The 19,075-nt window shown below is 40.4% G+C and overlaps 1 protein-coding gene across 3 annotated transcripts in view; it reads left to right on the top strand.

Annotated features, from left to right (window-relative positions):
- Positions 1–19,075, top strand: part of CTNND2 (catenin delta 2) — a 915,285-nt gene that overhangs the window by 78,299 nt on the left and 817,911 nt on the right. The window lies entirely within an intron of this gene.

Raw genomic sequence — 19,075 nt, 5'->3', positions numbered from 1 at the left:
TTAAACATTTTTTAAAAGATTTTATTTGTTTGATAGAACAAGAAAGCACAAGCAGGGGGAGTGGCAGAGGAGAGGGAGGAGCAGGCTCCCCACTGAGCAGGGAGCCTGATGTGGGGCTCGATGCCAGGACCCTGAGATCATGACCTGAGCCAAAAGTAGGTGCTAAACTGACTGAGCCATCCAGGCACCCCAGAAGCTGATTTTATTTTATTTGTTTTTTTTTTTTTTTAAAGATTTTATTTATTTATTTGACAGACAGAGATCACAAGTAGGCAGAGAGGCAGGCAGAGAGAGGAAGGGAAGCGGGTTCCCTGCTGAGCAGAGAGCCCGATGCGGGGCTCGATCCCAGGACCCTGGAATCATGACCTGAGCCGAAAGCAGAGGCTTTAACCCACTGAGCCACCCAGGCGCCCCCAGAAGCTGATTTTAATAACGGCACGCGATTTTCGTGTTTTAAGTCCAGCTTGATTCTGGATTTCCATCATAGCTACAGGTCAAATCTCTCCCCTCCCCTGACCAGTGGGCTGGAGTCATTGGTGAATCACCAGGTCAGCCTGCTGTCTGCTCTCCTTCTCACTCTCTGTGCTCTTGGCTTCTGCAGTGCTGGGACACGGGGGAAGGCCTGAGGGGTGGAACAGCTGTATGGATGGCGGCCAACTGCGGGCCTTTGGAGTGGCCAGCATCCCCAGTGCTAGCTGTGCCTGAGCCCCTGATCCCTGGAGTTCTCATGGTGACACACTCATGAACTCCTGGGAGTCTCTGCTCTCGCTAAGCTCCTCTGTGCACCGAAGACCCCTGGGCACATCTTATTTCTGTCGTCTCCTTGCCTCAGTGCTCAGCCTGTGGGGCAAGAGGCCTCCGAAAGGCACAGGCTCGTTAACTTTGGTTTCCTTCAGGAAGCTCAGGAAGCTGTTGGGAACTTCACACTTTTCTCATCAAAGAAAGGATGAACAGACTTAATCTGGTCTGCTCTCTCTCCTCACCCTGGCCACAATGGCTGCTCCACGCCATGTATGTTTGCAGATTTCTCCAGACATGAGACATGCGCCAGCCCCCAGGTGCATGGGTGGCCCCCAGGCCCAGGGACACCTGCCAGGCCCTCAGAGCCCTTTGCATGCGAGTACCAGGGTGTTGCTCGAGGGCCCCAGCAGCTCAGCTGGCCTGCAGGGGACAGTGAGAAGCTGGCTCTCCTTTCAGATACTCCCTCATATCCCAGTGGCTATCTTGGAGACCCCATTCGTGGCAGATATAGGAGGGGAGACTTCCTCTCTGCTCTCCCAAAGTTAGCACACCCCATCCCTTAGCTAGTCTTGGAGGAGGCGGATGGCTACTCTTCTCAGCTGCTCTCTCTAGAAGACCTGCTCTGGGCATTTCCCAAAAAGCCCAGGGACCAGGAAGAGCTCCATTCTTTGTCCTGTGTATAACTAATTGCCGGCAGGAGCCCTTTACCTGAATGGCATACTTGATTTGGTTTTAATTAACATTTAATGTTAATTTTAATTCATTGGTTTAGAAACTTCATGTTTTTCTATGATTTTGAATTAATTTAAGCTTCATTTTCATTTCATTCATGGCAATGTTCGTGTCATTTCTACATCTGGCTGTATATCACTCCTTGGTGATATCTGTCCTCTCTTAATGAAGGTTCATTTTGTAGGGATTTGGGTTTTTATATATAACTCACAAGCATAATTCCTTTAGCAAGTAGGATCCTGGCATCCACACAATTCTCATTAATGCCAATCCTGTAAAATGAGAGAGGAGCTCAAAAATAAGTTCTCCAATCATGTTTACTTTTTATAATATAAATCTGCTATTAAGTCCATCCCGGTCAATTATGGCTTCGCTGCTGCTGACTGTGATAGCGAAAACACCAGCTTACTTGTCTGGTTTAGAAATCTTGAATGTAAACCTACACTGTAATCTCTCAGCCAGAATTAGAGTAGTATTGCTGCTGTACTTTCATATGATATTTTACTTTATTTTGATCAAGTGGAGAACACTCTGTATTTGGGCTGCATTGCAGAGTCCTTTTTAGAATGAGACCTGGGGATTTCAAGCAAGATCCTTGACATTTGCCCATTAAAACTACAGCTTGGATATTATTCAAAGTAGCTTAGCCTCGACCAGCAGTAGCTCATCATTTGCTGTTTAACTTCCTCTTTTCACCTGGCCGAGTGCCATTTACTTTGCTTTTCCACATGTATTATGCCGTTCTCCATCCCAGGAACCTACAGTGCTGTCACTATTGCTTGCAAACTTTAAGATAAATTTTAGACAGATCTGCCTTACTGTTACAGAACTGTTTAAATTAGCCATCCATTATAGTGTTGATATACCCAATAGTGATAGCCCACCCACGTGGACTTGAACTACTATCGTCTACCATGTCTTTTAATTAAATGTGTGTCCACTGGGCCATCGAGATGTCTTCACTCTTACATATGAGATTTCTGGTTGTTCTCTGTAGGTACACAATAATGCATTCTGTTTCAAACTGTAGACATATTTTACACACATTTTAAAATTTGAATTGGCATGATTTTAAGTGTTCTAGGTAGCACCTAACTGAACTTTGAAATGGTTTAATTTCATCAGTGTTAAAATGACATATGCTGGAATCATAGATACACAAAATAAATAAAATATATAGATGATGAAAAAAATTTAGGTACATAGCAAGCATAAATTAAAAGATCCAAAAATTTTGACAATAGCTTAATTCTATTAGCAATTTTATGGTAGCTGTGATAGATTATACTTCTCAGATAACTATTCAAATTATTATAGGATTTACCTAGAACAGTGAATAAGTGTGCCCATCAGTGACTTGTGGGAAAGCATGCAAATTATAGCTTCATTTTAAAGGCTTGTTAACATTTTGATTAAAACACCTATTTAAATGTTTGTTCTAAAACAGATGTGGACAATTCTAGAAAGTGGATGCTGACATAAAATGAGGTATATGGGGCACCTGGGTGGCTCAGTTGGCTAAGCAACTGCCTTTGGCTCAGGTCATGATCCTGTAGTCCCAGGATCAAGTCCCACATCAGGCCCTCTGCTCATCAGGGAGCTGGCTTCTCCCTCTGCCTCTCGCCCCTTTCATGCTCTCTCTCTCTCTCTCTCTCAAATAAATAAAATCTTTAAAGAAAAAAAAATGAGGTATATGTATCACTAAAAATATCACTTGCTAGGGAAGTATTTAAATAAGCATGTCAGTTCATACAAGACCCAATTGACAACAGAACTAGTTGAATATACTTCTTTAACAAGTGGTGGGGTATGAGAGTTATTCAGGCAGTGAAAATGATAAATAAAAAAGATATTTCAGATTATGAAGACATTCCAGGACTTGCGTGGCTAAGGCAGAGCTATGCTATTTCATTTTATTCTAGAAGAATGTAGTACAAATGAAATTCTAAAAAAGCCAGTTGTAAGGCTTTTATTAAGAAGTATATCTGAGTGTGTGTGTGTAACTTTTTTTAAGTTATTTATTTATTTGGAGTGGGGAGATGGCAGTTTCAGGTTGCTCTGGCCCTATAAAGCAGGAAAAACTCCATACAGGATTAAGTAATCCTAGGAATTAATTGTTTGACATGTCTGAAAATTCTACTGGTATTGTGGGTTCAAGCATGGTTTGATCAGGGCTCCATAACATGTCTATGTGTTTGCCTTCCCTTTTCCTCTTCTAAGAGGAAGCTTGATTCCAGGCATCTTCCATTATCATAAAACAAAGGCTACAACAGTTCTGAATGCCACATTTCTAAATATATCTACTGCAGAAAGGGACCTCCTTTTTCTTGATCACCAAACAAAAGTACTCAGCTTTGCTTTTATTTTTCTATCTTAGGTTTTACCCACATGTGAGTTGGTCACTGAGGTCGGTGAAATGATCTGCTTGGATCAGCTTAGACCTGGGTTACTGACCAGTTACTACTTCAGTTTTGTCACAGTGTGGCGATCAAGTCAATTTAACACAAAAGCCATGGTCTCTGAAAAATGGACTAGGAAAGGAATAAATGCCAGAGAGAACCCTACAGTGTCTACTCATGGGGAGAATGTGAAATAGGAAACTGGAAAAATAAATACGGGCCATGTCAGCCTCAGGATAGGCTCTAGGCTTGCAGTTATGGAAGGACAGAGGGAATTTGGTCTCTTTCCAAACTGACCTCCAAACTAAAGAATATGTTTTTCACAGAATTAAGAAACGTTCTAATAGAACCTAAGAATAGAAATGGGGCTGGAATTGCAAGGATTGCAAATACACAGTAATGATAATGACATGCAGTTCTAATTAATGTAATTAATTTGATTCCTGCCCCTCAGGTACCTTCTCATCTTTATTCAGATGCTAGTGATCTCATCAGGGAGGACATCTTGCTCCACTCCATTTAAGAGAGCAACATCCCACCCAGCAATTCCAATTCTCTTTCCCTGCTTGGTTTCTCCTACACAGCTGGACATCCCTAATGTACTGGTTTATTTCGGTGTTTACTGTTCACTTCTCTCCTGTAGAAGATACGCTCCACGGAGGGTAGGGATATTGGATTGTTCTGAACATTTGATTGTAATAGTGCTTCCATTTGGTAGGTGTCTAGTAAATATATCGAGTATAGATACATTACCACATAGCCTTTTATTACGTTGCAGTAGCCCTTCAAGTTTATGAGGATGGCCATTTCACTGAAGATTTTTAAAGAAGATAAAGGAATAGAAAAGCACCCATGCATCTTTCTGAGAATACCCCGTCTCTTGCTGTTCCTCGTCGTCTTCTTTTTTTTTTAATTTTTTTTTTTAAGATTATTTATTTATTTATTTATTTGACAGAGAGAGATCACAAGTAGGCAGAGAGGCAGGCGGAGAGAGAGAGGAAGGGAAGCAGGCTCCCCGCTGAGCAGAGAGCCCGATGTGGGGCTCGATCCCAGGACCCCGAGATCATGACCTGAGCCGAAGGCAGCGGCTTAACCCACTGAGCCACCCAGGCGCCCCTCCTCGTCGTCTTCTGTTCCTCTAGGGACACAGTATGTTAGGTGACTCGGCTGCTATAACAGAATACCACAGATGGGGGGTTTCACCCAGAGAAATTTCTTTTGTCCAAGTTCTGGAGGGTGGACATCCAATATCAAGGTTCTGGTCAACCCAGTTCCTGCTGGGGACTCTCTTCTGGACTTGTAGATGGCCACCTTATTGCCATGTCCTCACATAGCCTTTCCTGAGTGCATGGGAGCAGAGAGAGAGAGAGAGTGAAAGAGAGAGAGAGCACGAGAGTGAGCGAGCACACGTGAGCTGGCTGTCTGGTATCTGTTACGTTAAGGACACTGATCCTGTTGGGTCAGGGCCCCATTCTAGGACCTCATTTAACCTTACCTCTTGCTTTCCTCCGAATACAGCCACCATGGGTTAGGGATCAACATATAAATTTGGGATGGAGATTTGGGAGGCACAAACAGCCAATAACAGACAGCTAACCTGTAGATCCAGTGTCTAGAAAGAAACGGAGCTATCAAGCCTTAAATTATATGTGACTTTACTAATCAGACTCTCTCATTATTCAGATGGGAGAATTCATGAATACTTATTCCCTTTGTCTTTAAGTGCCAAAATGAAAATAGATCAGAAACTTAATTGACCTTTCAGCTCTGAAGCAACGCCTAATATAAAACTAGGAGTCAGTTGGACCCTGTCTAATGCACATTGAAATTGGGTAGGTCTAGTTTTTAAAAGCACAAAATGGAAGCATTTGCCACCTGACGTCTCGACTTAGGCGAAGGGAACTTTAGATAGCTTATTACGTTTATTTGTGTTAATACATCATCTTATTTCATGACGGTTTTTAAAAAAAAAGATCTAGTCCAGGATCAGTCATTTGTGCTATATATGTGCAATCAGGATGACGATAAAATGGCCAAATCCTACCAACAATCATACCGATCCCCTAAACCTGGCATTGGCGATGGTGCTGTAAGTTCCCCAAACAGTCTCTAACTACCTTCTCTGTAGTCAACGCTATCTACTCGGTTGTCAGTTAAGCAGCCTTGCTGTGTGGTGGAGAGAGCATGGCATATGCAGTCAGAAGGCCAAGGTCAGATTTGAGCTTAGCTGTCCACTGTGTGAGAAAGTTTGTACCTGGGGTTCAGTTTCCTCCATGTTCCAGACCCCTAGGGTGCCCGGTTCCTAGGAAATCCAGCAAATATTTGTTGGCTGAATATAAAATCCCCTTATGTTCCTAGTAATGTCTTTTAAATGCAGACTTTTTCATTTTTAAGATGATTTCTTATGGCTTTTAATGTATAATGAGTACATCTAACTCAACAGACACTATGGTAAAGTCCAGATGATCCACACAAAATAGCATGCTGTGCATATAGATCTAAGAGCCATTTTTACCACCGCATGTCACAAAGTATGTCTTTCTTTAAAAATAGGTCCTGGAGTACCGACTCCAGGTGCTGGCTCATTTACCCTAGGATTTTAGGCTCACATTTAGAGTGGTATGACAGTACTTAATTAGCTGATTTAAGAGGTTCATTGCTTTTCATTTTAATCAATAACCCTACCTGCATACACACACACACCCACATAAACACACTAGTAATTTGGTTGCTCTCCAAATTACAACCATGCCTTGTAATAAGCATTAGAAACAAAGTTGTTTTTCACGTTAATGATTTTTCTGACACAACACAATTGATGTAATTGCAAATTATATTTTATAGTAAATGAAAAAAAATGCTCATTTTTAATTTAGAAATCAACATTTGTTAAAAGTAGCAATCCACATTTAAAAATTTAATGCAATGCACATTTAATTTTCAAAACGTTGCTTCAGGCAGTGGCTTGGCATTTCTTACAATTTATCAGATTGCTTTTCAAAATTAAGCTAAAAATTAATTTACTATAGTAAATCCCTGAAAAAATTATGAATATCATCCCAGACTCCACAACCATCCTTAATGAGGGCCTTTCTTCTTTTTCATCATCAGTGTCATACTTATTCTTAATTGCTTTTTAAGCTTATGTCATAATCTTAGCAATTTAACTCAAATTAACGTGATCGCTCAATTGGCAGCTTTAGCAAATGCTCAGGAAATGTACATAATACCATTTAAAACTAGTGTGCTGGATACTAGATATGGATTTTCTGTGTAAAGCATAGTATATTATATGCAAATATTTCATAGAGTAAAGAATATGAAGTTCCACTTGGGTGCATATGGTGTTATATTTGGTTCTTGTATTTAGGATGCCAAGTTTCTCTGGGCGCATGATATTCTCAGTACTTAAGTAGGTACTGTCAGATTCCATGCTTTTTCTTCGGAGACTGATACTTTCTTTGATTCATTTACTGCATCGTTAATGCCAGTGTTTATAGCTGATATTGTTTCTTAAGTTCTACCATTCCGTAGAGAACTAGTGCAAGTTCCTCCCCGCCCTCGAAGACAGTGACTTCCCTCAAAGCCTGTGCTCTTCAACCAATATTGATCACACTGTGCGTTTGATGAAAGATGGATGAATTGTTTACAGTTGGTTTTGGTTCTTCCCAACTGAACTGTGAGCCTTCAATGAGCTATGACCCATTCCTCTATGTTGGTGTAGAACAGAGTCTACTTTATCCTTGTGTACCCCTGGGGATAAGTCAATATTTGGTGATGATGACAAAATGTCACTTGAAGTTGGAGACCTGAGTCTACCCTGCCTCAGTTCCTTGTGCCTCCTTCCCCTGGCATAGCATATGCGTTTCTGTCTTGGCTGGCTCTTCGTCCTTTCTTAGATTCGTGCTTTCATGGGAAGAGTTGAGTCAATTCACGGTTAGGTAATGAAATTAGGAGCATGCTCCTTGATTTTTGAAATAACCTTCTCAGTACAGAGTCTAAGAAAAGATGACTAAGTTTGAATCCTGCCGGTTTATTGTGTGACACACATCTATTTTTAAAATTTAGACTGTCCCAAAAAATTCACGTTTTATGTTTGATTGTGTTATGTATGGCTTTCCATCACTTTGAAAGTGATATGATTCCATGGCATGCTAGAATAAGTGGATAACCCATTTAGAACTCAGTTGTGGCAAGAGGCTTAAAATAAGGTTGCCGTAGTTAAAAACCTGATCATGGAAACATCCAGATTTCCCATCTGATCACCAAAAGTTTGTGCTTTCACAGTTTGCGTCAACATTTAGAAATTAGCTCAGTTCTCAACCTGCATCATTCCCAGGAAGTTAAATTCTGGGAATCCTCTTTCCATGAAAACCACAGATTGAAGTGTTCCCAAGCAGTCTCAGTGATGATAATTCTGACAGCTTTTCCTTCTTATTGGACTTGGGCTATTAGTGGCTCAAGTTAATTCCCTTTGAATCTTTTCAGATGTTTTATTGGCGGTCATCAGTACTCTCCTTCCTGCTTTCAGTGTCTTTTGTAATAATACATATAATGCGATTTGTAACCACTGAGCTTCTGGCCATGTGAATGTTGTGACGAAAATATGCTTTATATTTCAGTACGAATCAGTTCTGCTGAAATGTTTGTAAACTGTGGTCCAGTGGATCCATGTTCTGAAGGGTTGGAATAAATAACTGAAGAAGAGTGAAATCATGTTAAGAAATCTCACTGTCAGAGTTGGCATGTGTAGGTGATCTTTCACGGGCCAACTGGTGTGACAGGTGCAAGTTCTTAGTACCTTCCCTGTAATTTGGAGACGCACAAGGCCCTGAAAAGCACATGTTCTTTCATGTGCTCATGGAAAAGTCATTAGGGACAACATCTCATGTGGACTGATGCACAGTTAAATATAGGCATTGTTTATCCCACTTAATGTGAATACTCAGCGTTTTAGCTCAGAAATACGAACAGATCCAGACCTTGCTGGGAGTGGTAGATAAAAATGGTAGATGCAGGTGTCTAAAGCCAAAAGCACACGAACATGGAAACACATCCAATTCCAAAGATACAGATAACCAAGTAGGGAGACTGTAAAAGATGCAGGTTAATAACGGGTCCTCCCAAGAAAGTGATGGGGTCATGAGCAGGTGTAGGAAATGTCACTCTGGTTAGGGAAATGCGGAGATGTTGGTTCCTGTTGCTAACTCTGCCGGAAACGGCTGTGACTGACATCTTCCCTAGCGTTAGTGCCTGTAATAGAGAGACGAAACCAGTGCAGGTGAGTCTGCGGTCGTGGGCAGACCAGCGAGGAGGGGAAAATATTAAGGATGTGCCTAATTGTAACAGAACTCAACTTCTGGTAGCTCTGGAAAGCGCCAACAGCAGTCGGCCCGAAACTGTTTGAAGGCCCCGAGCTGCAGATAAGTCCTGAGGGGATCCGATTCTAAACTGAGGAATTCCCAGTGAGGGTTAGGGCTAGTTTAAGCAGTGACTGATCTTAGGACTTTACCGCTCTGTGCTGTTCTTACCCGTTTGTATCTCTGTGCCCCGCTAGACTGTGACCTCTGAGCACAGCGGTTTCCATCTCTAGGGAGGGGTTCTCAGCTCCTGGCACATGGCCTGCCAGGTGGTGGGTGTTCAGGAAATGCTTAGAAATAAGTGAATGGAGTATGTTAAGTTATGCTCCAGTAACTGCAAGTCTGCACATTATATTTTAAATCTATGATGTTTAATGTAGTGCAGTAGCGTAGGGAAAGGGAGGAAAGTGGCCACGTGTTTCTAGAATCTCTTTGGACAGAAAAGTGGGATTTATTTTCAGACCGCAGTGCTTACGCCTTCCCATCTAAATTCTTACATAGCACGGTACCCCACATCTGATGTGACTTTCTGCTGTGATTCCTATTTTTCTTTTGTACCAAAGTGAAACATAAGGGTGAGAACCACTATAGAAAGCAGCGTATAACCTACTCAGACACAACCATGAATAATACAAGGCAATTTATAGGCTTCACAGTTCTAATAATAATGGCCGTCTTAATCTATATTTGATAGGAAAAACAGGGCATGCATTTCCTTTTGGTTAAGTAAGTCCATGGGAATACGCAGACAGTACTGGTATGCCTTTGCTCCCCGGGTCTTGGTGCCTGCCAGCTGCAGACTGAGTCCCGAGGGGAAACACGAAATGCTTTCCACTTGTCTTCGCACATGCAAATCTACAGTGATCACGCGGCTGGCAATTCTAACGTTGTATTAGAGGAGGCCTGCGCTTTCCTGCGTTTCCAGTCCGTTCTCCATGTAGAACACAACTCCGAGCTGTGGGTTGTTTTGTAGCCCATTCCTCTGGACTTGGTAACCTCAGTACCATGGTTGTTGAAGTAATGCTGGGCAACATTGGTGGCCGTCAGTATTTTTGAGCACTTTTTTATTTTCCGGGGCTACAGGATGCTCCAGGCTCATCTTGCCCCGTCCCTGCTGCAGTTTTTAGAATCAGTCATATCTCCAGAGAAACCCCATTCCTTTTACCAGAGAATGGTGTGTGCTCAGTGCTTCCGGGGTAGCCTAGTTTTAGGCCCTTTCTGCTGACTGGGCCAGAAAGTCTATGTGTGTATGTGGAGTATGTATACTTGTCTATAACTCTTTCCTTATGTATCAGTCTGTATCAATATGAAACCATACATTAGCTCCCTTTGTGTCTACACTCTACTTCTTTAATTACCATGCTCCGATCCTTCTACTTCCTCCCTTTGCTTATGTGTAACTTCCCACTCCAAATATGAGAAATCCTCCAAACCACCTGCCATCCATTTACTTAATTGTTCAATTACAGTTTACATTTCCAGCAGGAGCAGAATTGCTAGCCCGTAGCCCTATGGAAAACAACAGCTAGATTATAGTGCTTCTGGACAAACGATTCTCTCTCTAGTCCTGCAGTCTCCACTCACTTCCAAAGTTACTGAGGTCACAGTGTCTTTACCCTGCCGCCTTCAGTGAGGTTACCCCACATCTGTAACACCGGTAGATTGCTTTGTCACATTCTGCATTCCGCTCTTAGATTCCCTGATCTCCTCAATGAGTTTTAAACCTTGCACACACTAAGCATCCCTCTTGTGCTGTAAAGTTCTGTGGGTTTGTAAAAAAAAAAAAAAAAAATCAGTATTATCACGTCTCCACCGTCACAGTTTCATAGAGAAAGTGCTTTAAGATATCCCTTGAATTGTGCTGTTGAGCCCTGTTTTCCTTCCTCAGAAGCCTTGGCAACCACTGATTTCTTTACCATCCCTATAGTTTTGCTTTAACAAATATCATATATAGGTCTTCCTCAACTTATGATGGGGTCCCATCCCAATAAACCCATCATGAGTTTAAAATATCCTCAGTTGAAAATGCATTTTAATTCACTTGCTCTACTGATCAAGCTTAGCCCGTCCTACCTTAACCGTGCTCGGAATACTTCCATTACCCTACAGCGGGGCAAGTGGGGCAAGACCGTCGAACGCAAAGCCTATTGGTAGCGCAGTTTGGGCTGTCGCGTGTCATTTACTGGATGCTCTACTGAAAGTGAGAAGGAGAATGTTTGGTTGGGCACAGATGGTTGTCAGTGTATCCGTTGTTGAACCTCGTGATCACGTGGCTGGCTCGCTGCCACTGTCCAGCGTCATGATAGCTTGGGAAACGGTCAAAATTCCTTATTCAAAGTATGGTTTTTCCTGAATCCATATTGCTTTTGCACCATTGTAAAGTGTAAAAATTGTAAGTTGAACCGTTGTAAGTTGGGACTTTCAGTATTTCGAGTCAAAATATGTAGCCTTTCCAGACTGGCTTTCTTTCCTGTAACAATAAGTATTCATCCATCTCTTTTCATGGCATTGTAGCTCATTTTCTTTTTATTGGTGAATAGTGTTTCATTCTGTGGATACCCCAGTTTGTTTATTCATTCACCTACTGAAGGAAACTGTTGTTTCCAGCTTAGGTAACAACGAATGAGGCTGTTCATTGCAGCCTTCCTGAGATACAGCTGACACGTATAACCTCTTAGAAATTTAATGTATTCATTGGGATGATTGGACATGTTTTAAACATTCCCATGCAGGCTTCCCCCCAGCTCTGCTGAGATACAGTGACATGTAACACCGTATAAATTTAATGTGTACAATGTGATGATTGGACCTGTTTTCAAATCCTTAGCGGAGGTAACTAAGGATGTAATTGCTGGATAGTGTAGGAAGACTGTATGTCATTGCCAAATTGTCTTCCATAGCGGTTGAACTATTTTACATTCCCATCAGCAATGAACGAGAGTTCGCTTGTTCTGTATCTCTAAAAGAAATTGGCATTTGTTAATTTTTAAGCCATTCTAATAGAAGTGTAGTCACATGTCATTTTTGTTCTAATTTATAATATCTTTTTTAAAAGGAGCTATGGCTTTTACTTGAAATAGCATCTATCTAGAAGTCCCTGAATCAGAGTCTTGGTCAGCCTTACCCCAGAAAGTAGGAAGACTTTGAAAAAGTGGCAAAGTCACTAGACTCTTCAGGGTAAAAATTAGCAATTAAAATTTGTTAAGATTTTTTTTATGGCTTAGATTGGAGCAGGAAAAAAAAGTGTAAGAAAAATAGAGCAGGATCGGGTCTGGGGAAGGGTGGATACTGGCCATAAAACGTAGAATTCTGGGAGGACTGGTGTAAAATTGTATGAGCCCTGAGATCTCTGCAACAGAAACAGGTTGTAGAACGGGAAATGAGCTCACCTCATACTGGAAGGACACCCGATAAGGACAACCAGCGACACCCTGGAAAATGAGCTGCGGGAGGCACACGAAACAGAAAAGGCTTATTTCCATCATGTTTCACTAGCTTTCAGGTGGGTGGCTCTTGCTCTCACCCCTCAACCACTGAGTCACCAAGAAGTCCTGCTGAGCCCACCTCTGAAATGTCACTCAGCCCCCAGTCAGTAACTGGATGATGCCAACAGCCTGTTTATTCAGTCTTGTACTTTTTAGGTACTTTTCTCTATTGGAACCAAAATACTCTTTCAGAAACACAAAGTTCATTGGCTCAATGGCTCTTCGTTCTGTGAATGTCGGGATGTCTTAATTTGACTAAAAGACTTGTGTGAACCCATAGCCTTCTTTATAAACCTTCTGTATATTAAAATTCCATCTTCCTCCTGTAAATGTTCTGAGTATCTTGAAATGTGTCAAGGTCCCTCGTATTTGCTCCTTCAGGGCAAATCAAAGCCCCTACACTGTAAGTTTTTGAGAGCAGAGATCGCGTTTATTATGAAATTACGTATATCAAGGACTCAAAGGTTGTGAGGTGAATGAATGCATATTTGATAAGTGATATTTGTTACAATACAATTGACAATAAAAAGTAAAATCATCCAAATAACTAACCATAGGATGTTGGTAAATAAGTTAGGACAGAGCCCTATAGTGGACTACCATGCGCTATTAAAATCACATTTGGGTTGTATCCAACCTGTAAAATATATGCACTTTAATAAACAATAAATAAAGCTATTTATATAGTATTCCAATATCAGACACATATGGGTGTAGAGATGAGTTTGGAAAAAAGGTGTTAAAACATCAACACATTCACATCTCATGAGGGTCAGGATTATTTTCCTTTTTTTGTGCTTTTTCTGTATTTTCCATATATTCTATAATCACTCATGGAATTGCTTATTTTTTTCAAAATTTGCTATAAAATATATTTTCATTATTTAGAACACTGTGTTCAGCCCAAAATAACTGATTATTGTTTAGTGATTTGATGTTGTAGGACTGCTTTTAGTTTTGACAATAGGGAAGTGCTAGTTTAGAATAAAAGTTTCACTTCTAAGTGCACAATACAGTTAAGGGTATATAAGCAGATGTGAAAACCAAAAAAGCCAAAAAATAATTGCTACCTATGGAGAGAACCTAATTATGTACCTGGAATGTGCCAGCCATTCTCATTTCAAATGTTTTTAGATACAATGTCCCCCCAGAAGCCCTGCAAAAATGGAAACTATAATTGCTGAATTATCATAGGTAGGGCTAGCACTGAGTTTAGACATCTCTGTCCCTGCTCAAATTAGGTTGTTCACAACTGAGCGAAAGCCTGGGTTTTGTTATTAAACACAGAGCGAAAAACAGATGTGAGATTTAAAAGAGATCCAAAGCAACTGTATCATCGATTCAATGCTTTGTTCTTAGTAAACACAGTTATCGCTGTTCCTCACCCTAGGTGAGCAAGAGTTTGCTCATTATTACATTTGTTCTGTATTGGCTCAGAAAATAAAACCACTGTGCAAACTTGTACAAAAGCTCCAGGCTTAACTGGTACCTATCAGCTACCAAGACATTTTGCCAGTGTGCAGTCTAATGCAGAGAACAACAACAATGAAAGAATGTGTTCATTCTGGAAGATAAAATAGTAAAAGATAATTATGGAAGAACACCCTTGAAAGTGTCTAAACCATATATTATTTCTGTAGGAAATTAGGTTCTTAAATACCTTCTTTCTCTTTAGCACTGGTAGATACAAAGAACACCCTCATGAGAAACAGTCACAAAACACTGGTCTTCCTCATTAGGTAATTAGCGTGTTACTCCTCGTCAATGACTGTATTTTCTGAGAGTCAGGAAAGTACGAGAAGGGAATTCCAAAATGTGTCTTATGATTTATAAATGCCATAAAGTGGATACTCCTTTATTTTTGAGCTATAAATACAGTACTCAATTTTAAATAAGAACCATCAGGCTTCCTATTAGCCGAAGGTATTACGACAATGCTCTTCTGCTGTTTCTGCCTGATTATCCCAGTTTATTCCATTTTTATCAATCATTTCATATATTGAAGAAGAGACAAGTGAAAATACAGTCCTAAAAGCTTCTTTAGGTGACTGAAGGATATGCCATTTTCTCCACCGTAACCTGGATACACAACAGAGTGTCTGGGACACAGTAGGGCCATAGCAAGTGTCTGATGTGTGGATGGATACACTGAGGAAATCACGCTGGTCTGTTCTTTCCTTGTTATTTCTGTTAATTAGATCATCAGCCTCAATAACATCTTAACGTCCTTAATACGATGATTCCAATACTTACTGTGTCCTAGCTAGACTGAATTTTGAAGTGCATATCTCCAGGTGTTTTATGTCATTAAGATTTTAACCACACTGATAATATCCAATGTCATTAGAAGCCCAGATACTTTTATGTCATACCACATTGAGTCGTCTTTGCCTTCAGCTCTGCTCAAGAATTCCCTATTTGTTAATAGGTGGCCGCATAGAGAGAGCCCACACTGACACTCTGTTACGTGAATCATTATTTGAAGATTTAAATTCCATTCAACATTTACTCAGCATCTAACATGTTTCAGGCTTTTCTCATATACTTTATATCATTAAGTCATCTCAATAGCCCATGAAGTTGATATTATTACTCAAATTTTGGGGAACATGTTACTGAGGATAAGAAAAATGAATTCAGTTGTCTTACTAAGTAGCTGCGTGTGTGACCAGTCCAATTCTTTAATATCAAAGTCTTACCACCCTGGTCTGTCCCTCTCGGAAATAATTACGAACGAGTTTGGAGTAGTAAAAAATGTGTGCAGTGTTTTGATATGAGTCTGAATCGCTGCTTTGCTGTTCATTCTATGACTTTGAGTAAATTATATAAACTCTCTCAGCCTCATTTTCTTCCTCTGCAAATCATACCTTGACTGGCACAATTTAAGTATTTAAGTGCCATGTAAGTAGCATCCGTTACTACCTATACTGTTAGGACATGGTTTCATGATAAAATATCAGTAGCACATAAACAGCATCATCAGTGTTGTTTATGGTCATGGCATAAACGTAAACAACATGATCCTGGGGTCTGGGGACTGAGCCCTGAGTGGAGCTCCCTGCTCATTGGGGAGCCTGCTTCTCCCTCTCCCTCTGCTGCTCCCCACTGCTTGTGCTCATTCATGCCCTCTCTTTCTCTGTCTGTCCAAGAAATAAATAAAATCTTTAAAAAAAAGAAATTAAAGATAAAAACCCAGAACGGGAAGCTAAATCAATGAGGTAGAAGATAAAAATCATGATACACCTGGGAAATATGGGGAAACATTAAAGAGATAGAACAAGTACGTGACAGATGGTGTAGGACCCAAAGGAAAAAGCACAGAAGTCTAAACTGGTTATACTGGTTTCCAAAGTGACAGAACATATGTCACAGCCTAATTGCTGAGTATTTCCAAGGTGAAAAGAGGAATTTGGGTTTACAATTGGAGCGATGTTATAGAGTCCTAAGAAAAAAAATAAAAATAAACCAGGACAAAGAGAATTTTTCATACAATTTACAAACATTGGGAGAACATTAGTATATGGTGTAAGAATGTATACAGCCATGCATATTTACATATATATATTCCAGTGTTATTTTACTGATATTATAAAAATGAAAAATTTACCTAAATGTTTCTCCACAGATTCAGGACCACTTTTATTCTTGAGTGGAAGGCTGTGGTGTTGTGGAAATGTAGGAATGATGACAGTCAGTGATCTGGGCTGCTTTTATGAAGACACCATTCATTATATGAGCATCTGCGGCAGCAGGTGAAGTACTTAACAAACCAAACCATAATTTAGCCCTATCTTAAATGTTAATGCTCAACATTAATGCTCATAAGGAAAAGAAAAAGGTGAACATTCAATGCGCTTCCCTTACGGACTGAATGTTTACGTCCCCCACCAAATGCCTGCGTTGGAACCTTGTTTCCTCAGGGTGGTGGTATGTGGAGGTGGGGCCTTTGGGCGGTGGTTGGGATTAGATGGAGACCTGGGACAGAGCCCTTGTGAGAGGGATTGGTGCCTTCGTAAGAGAGATCCTAACTGCTCTTCGCTCTCCACTGTGTGAGAAACAGCAGAACATCCCAACCAGGAAGCAGGCTTTCTCCAGACGCCGGGTCTGCTGCCACTGGGTCTGGGACTTGGAGCTTCCAGAACTGTGAGACATCAATGTTTGTTTAAGCCACTCTGTCTGCGGTATTCCGTTACAGCAGCGGGAACGGACTCAGACGGTCCCTAGGAGGGATTGATAGTGGCATAAAACAAGCACACAACTTCTTCCGCATGATCCACTATGGAGTCATGTGGTGACTTAGTCTGAGGCGTTGTCTGTGGAGGAAGGGAAGACAGCTCATTCACAGTGACTAAAATATGCAGTGATCCGTAATAAACTTTCATCCAGTGGACATTGAAGAGATTTTATTTGAAAATATGTGTGCTTTTTTGTTTTTTTTCCAGTGATCATATTATTTGTACTTGTACGCAGGTTTACTGTTCTCTGATTATGTGCCTTGGAGAAAAGCTGTATGCGCTCAGGAAATATTTCTTGACTGCATGAAGGAAGGCTCTGGAGCAGGGCCCGTTTCTTCTGTGCATAACATTTCTGTTCCAAACTACATGAGTTCATTCATCTCTGAATTCCTTGGAACACATTTACCTGTAGCACACATTTAGCTAATCCAAGAACTAGTTATTGTAGTTGCTATTAAAGTATCCTCCTAATAATAATGATAAAATTATAAGTACCTCTGTTTAGGAAAGTGAAACATAATGGAGACCTCACACACTGAAATCTTAAAATGTGAATTGCGTTGAAAACCAGGCTGGCTTTTTTAGGGAAGAATTGCATCTTTAATATGAATGTAATCACCTTGAAATGTGCAGTAATAGTTTCAGCGTGTATAGTGCTAAGTTCCTTAGGGAACATTGATAAAAGTAAGATGCATGAGGGGACGCTAACAAACTCAGGTTTGAATGCTGTTATTTCTATTTTAGGAGAAAGTTTGTTTTCAGTGGTTTAATAGTATATCAGTTTTAAAAAACTTTTTGGAAGATAAGCTTATTTTTCTGTGGCAATGCATTTCTAAAATATGAGCAAGTTTGAAAATATGTTGTCCAGCTTTTCGGAATTATCTACCATAAGCTGAAGCCTACTTGTGTTGAATTTTATTTAAGAAAAGTATGTTTCTATTTATTTTCTTTCTAAAAGACTTTTTTTTTTTAAAAGATTTCCTTATTATTTTAGAGAGAGTGAGAGCGTGAAAGGAAGGGGCAGAGGGAGAGAGAGAATCCTGAAGCAGACTCTTCAGTGATCTTGGAGCCTGATGGGGGGTGATCAGTCCCAGCACCCTGAGACCATGACCTGAACTGAAACCAAGAGTCAGACGCTTAACTGACTGTGCCACACAGTGCCCTGTGATAAGTGTACTCTTAATTCCCTTCGCCCATTTCAACCATCCCCCTGCCTACATCCCTTCTGGTAACCATGTGATTATTCTTTATAGTTAAGAGAACTATTTTTTTTTTTTTTTTTTTTTTTTTGGTTCATCTCTCTTTTTTCTTTTGTTTGTTTTGTTTCTTAAATTACATATATGAGTAAGATCAAATGGTATTTGTTGTTCTCTAACTGGCTTATTTCACTCAGCATTATACTCTCTAGATCCATCTATGTTGTTGGAAACAGCAAGTTTCACTCTTTTGTATGGCTGAATAATGTTCCATTAAAAAAAAGAATATATATATATATACACACCACATCCTCATTATCCATTCATCTGTCCATGGACACTTGGCACTGCTTCCATTGTTTGGCTATTGTTGATAATCCTGCTGTAAACGAAGGGGTGCATTTATCCCTTCTAATTAGTGCTTTCTATTTCTTTGGGTAAATACCCAGTAGTGCAATTACTGGATCACACGAAAGTTCTATTTTTAATTTTTTTGAGAAACCTCCATATTGTCTTCCACAGTGCCTGCGCCAGTTTGCATTCCTACCAGCAGTGCAGGAGGGTCCCTTTTTCTCCACATCCTCTCCATCACTTGTTGTGATTTTTGATTTTTGCCATTCTGACAGGTGTGACATAATATTTCATTGTGGTTTTGATTTGCATTTCCCTGATGATAACTGACGTTGAACATTTCCATGTGTCTGTTGGCCATCAGGATGTCTTCTTTGGAGACATGTCTGTTCGTGTCTTTTGCCCATTTTTAATTAGATTATTTGTTTTTTGGGGTGTTGAATTTTATAAGTTCTTTATATATTTTGGACACTAACCCCTTACAGGATATGTCATTTGTAAATATCTTCTCCCATTTGGTAGATTGTTTCCTTTGCTGTGTAGAAGGTATTTATTTTGGTGGAGTCCCAAGAGTTT

This window comes from Lutra lutra, chromosome 5 (assembly GCF_902655055.1).
Source record: "Lutra lutra chromosome 5, mLutLut1.2, whole genome shotgun sequence".
Taxonomy (NCBI): Eukaryota; Metazoa; Chordata; class Mammalia; order Carnivora; family Mustelidae; genus Lutra; species Lutra lutra.
The sequence above is the reverse complement of the archived record's forward strand: the minus strand, read 5'-3'. Positions and strand labels throughout refer to the sequence as shown.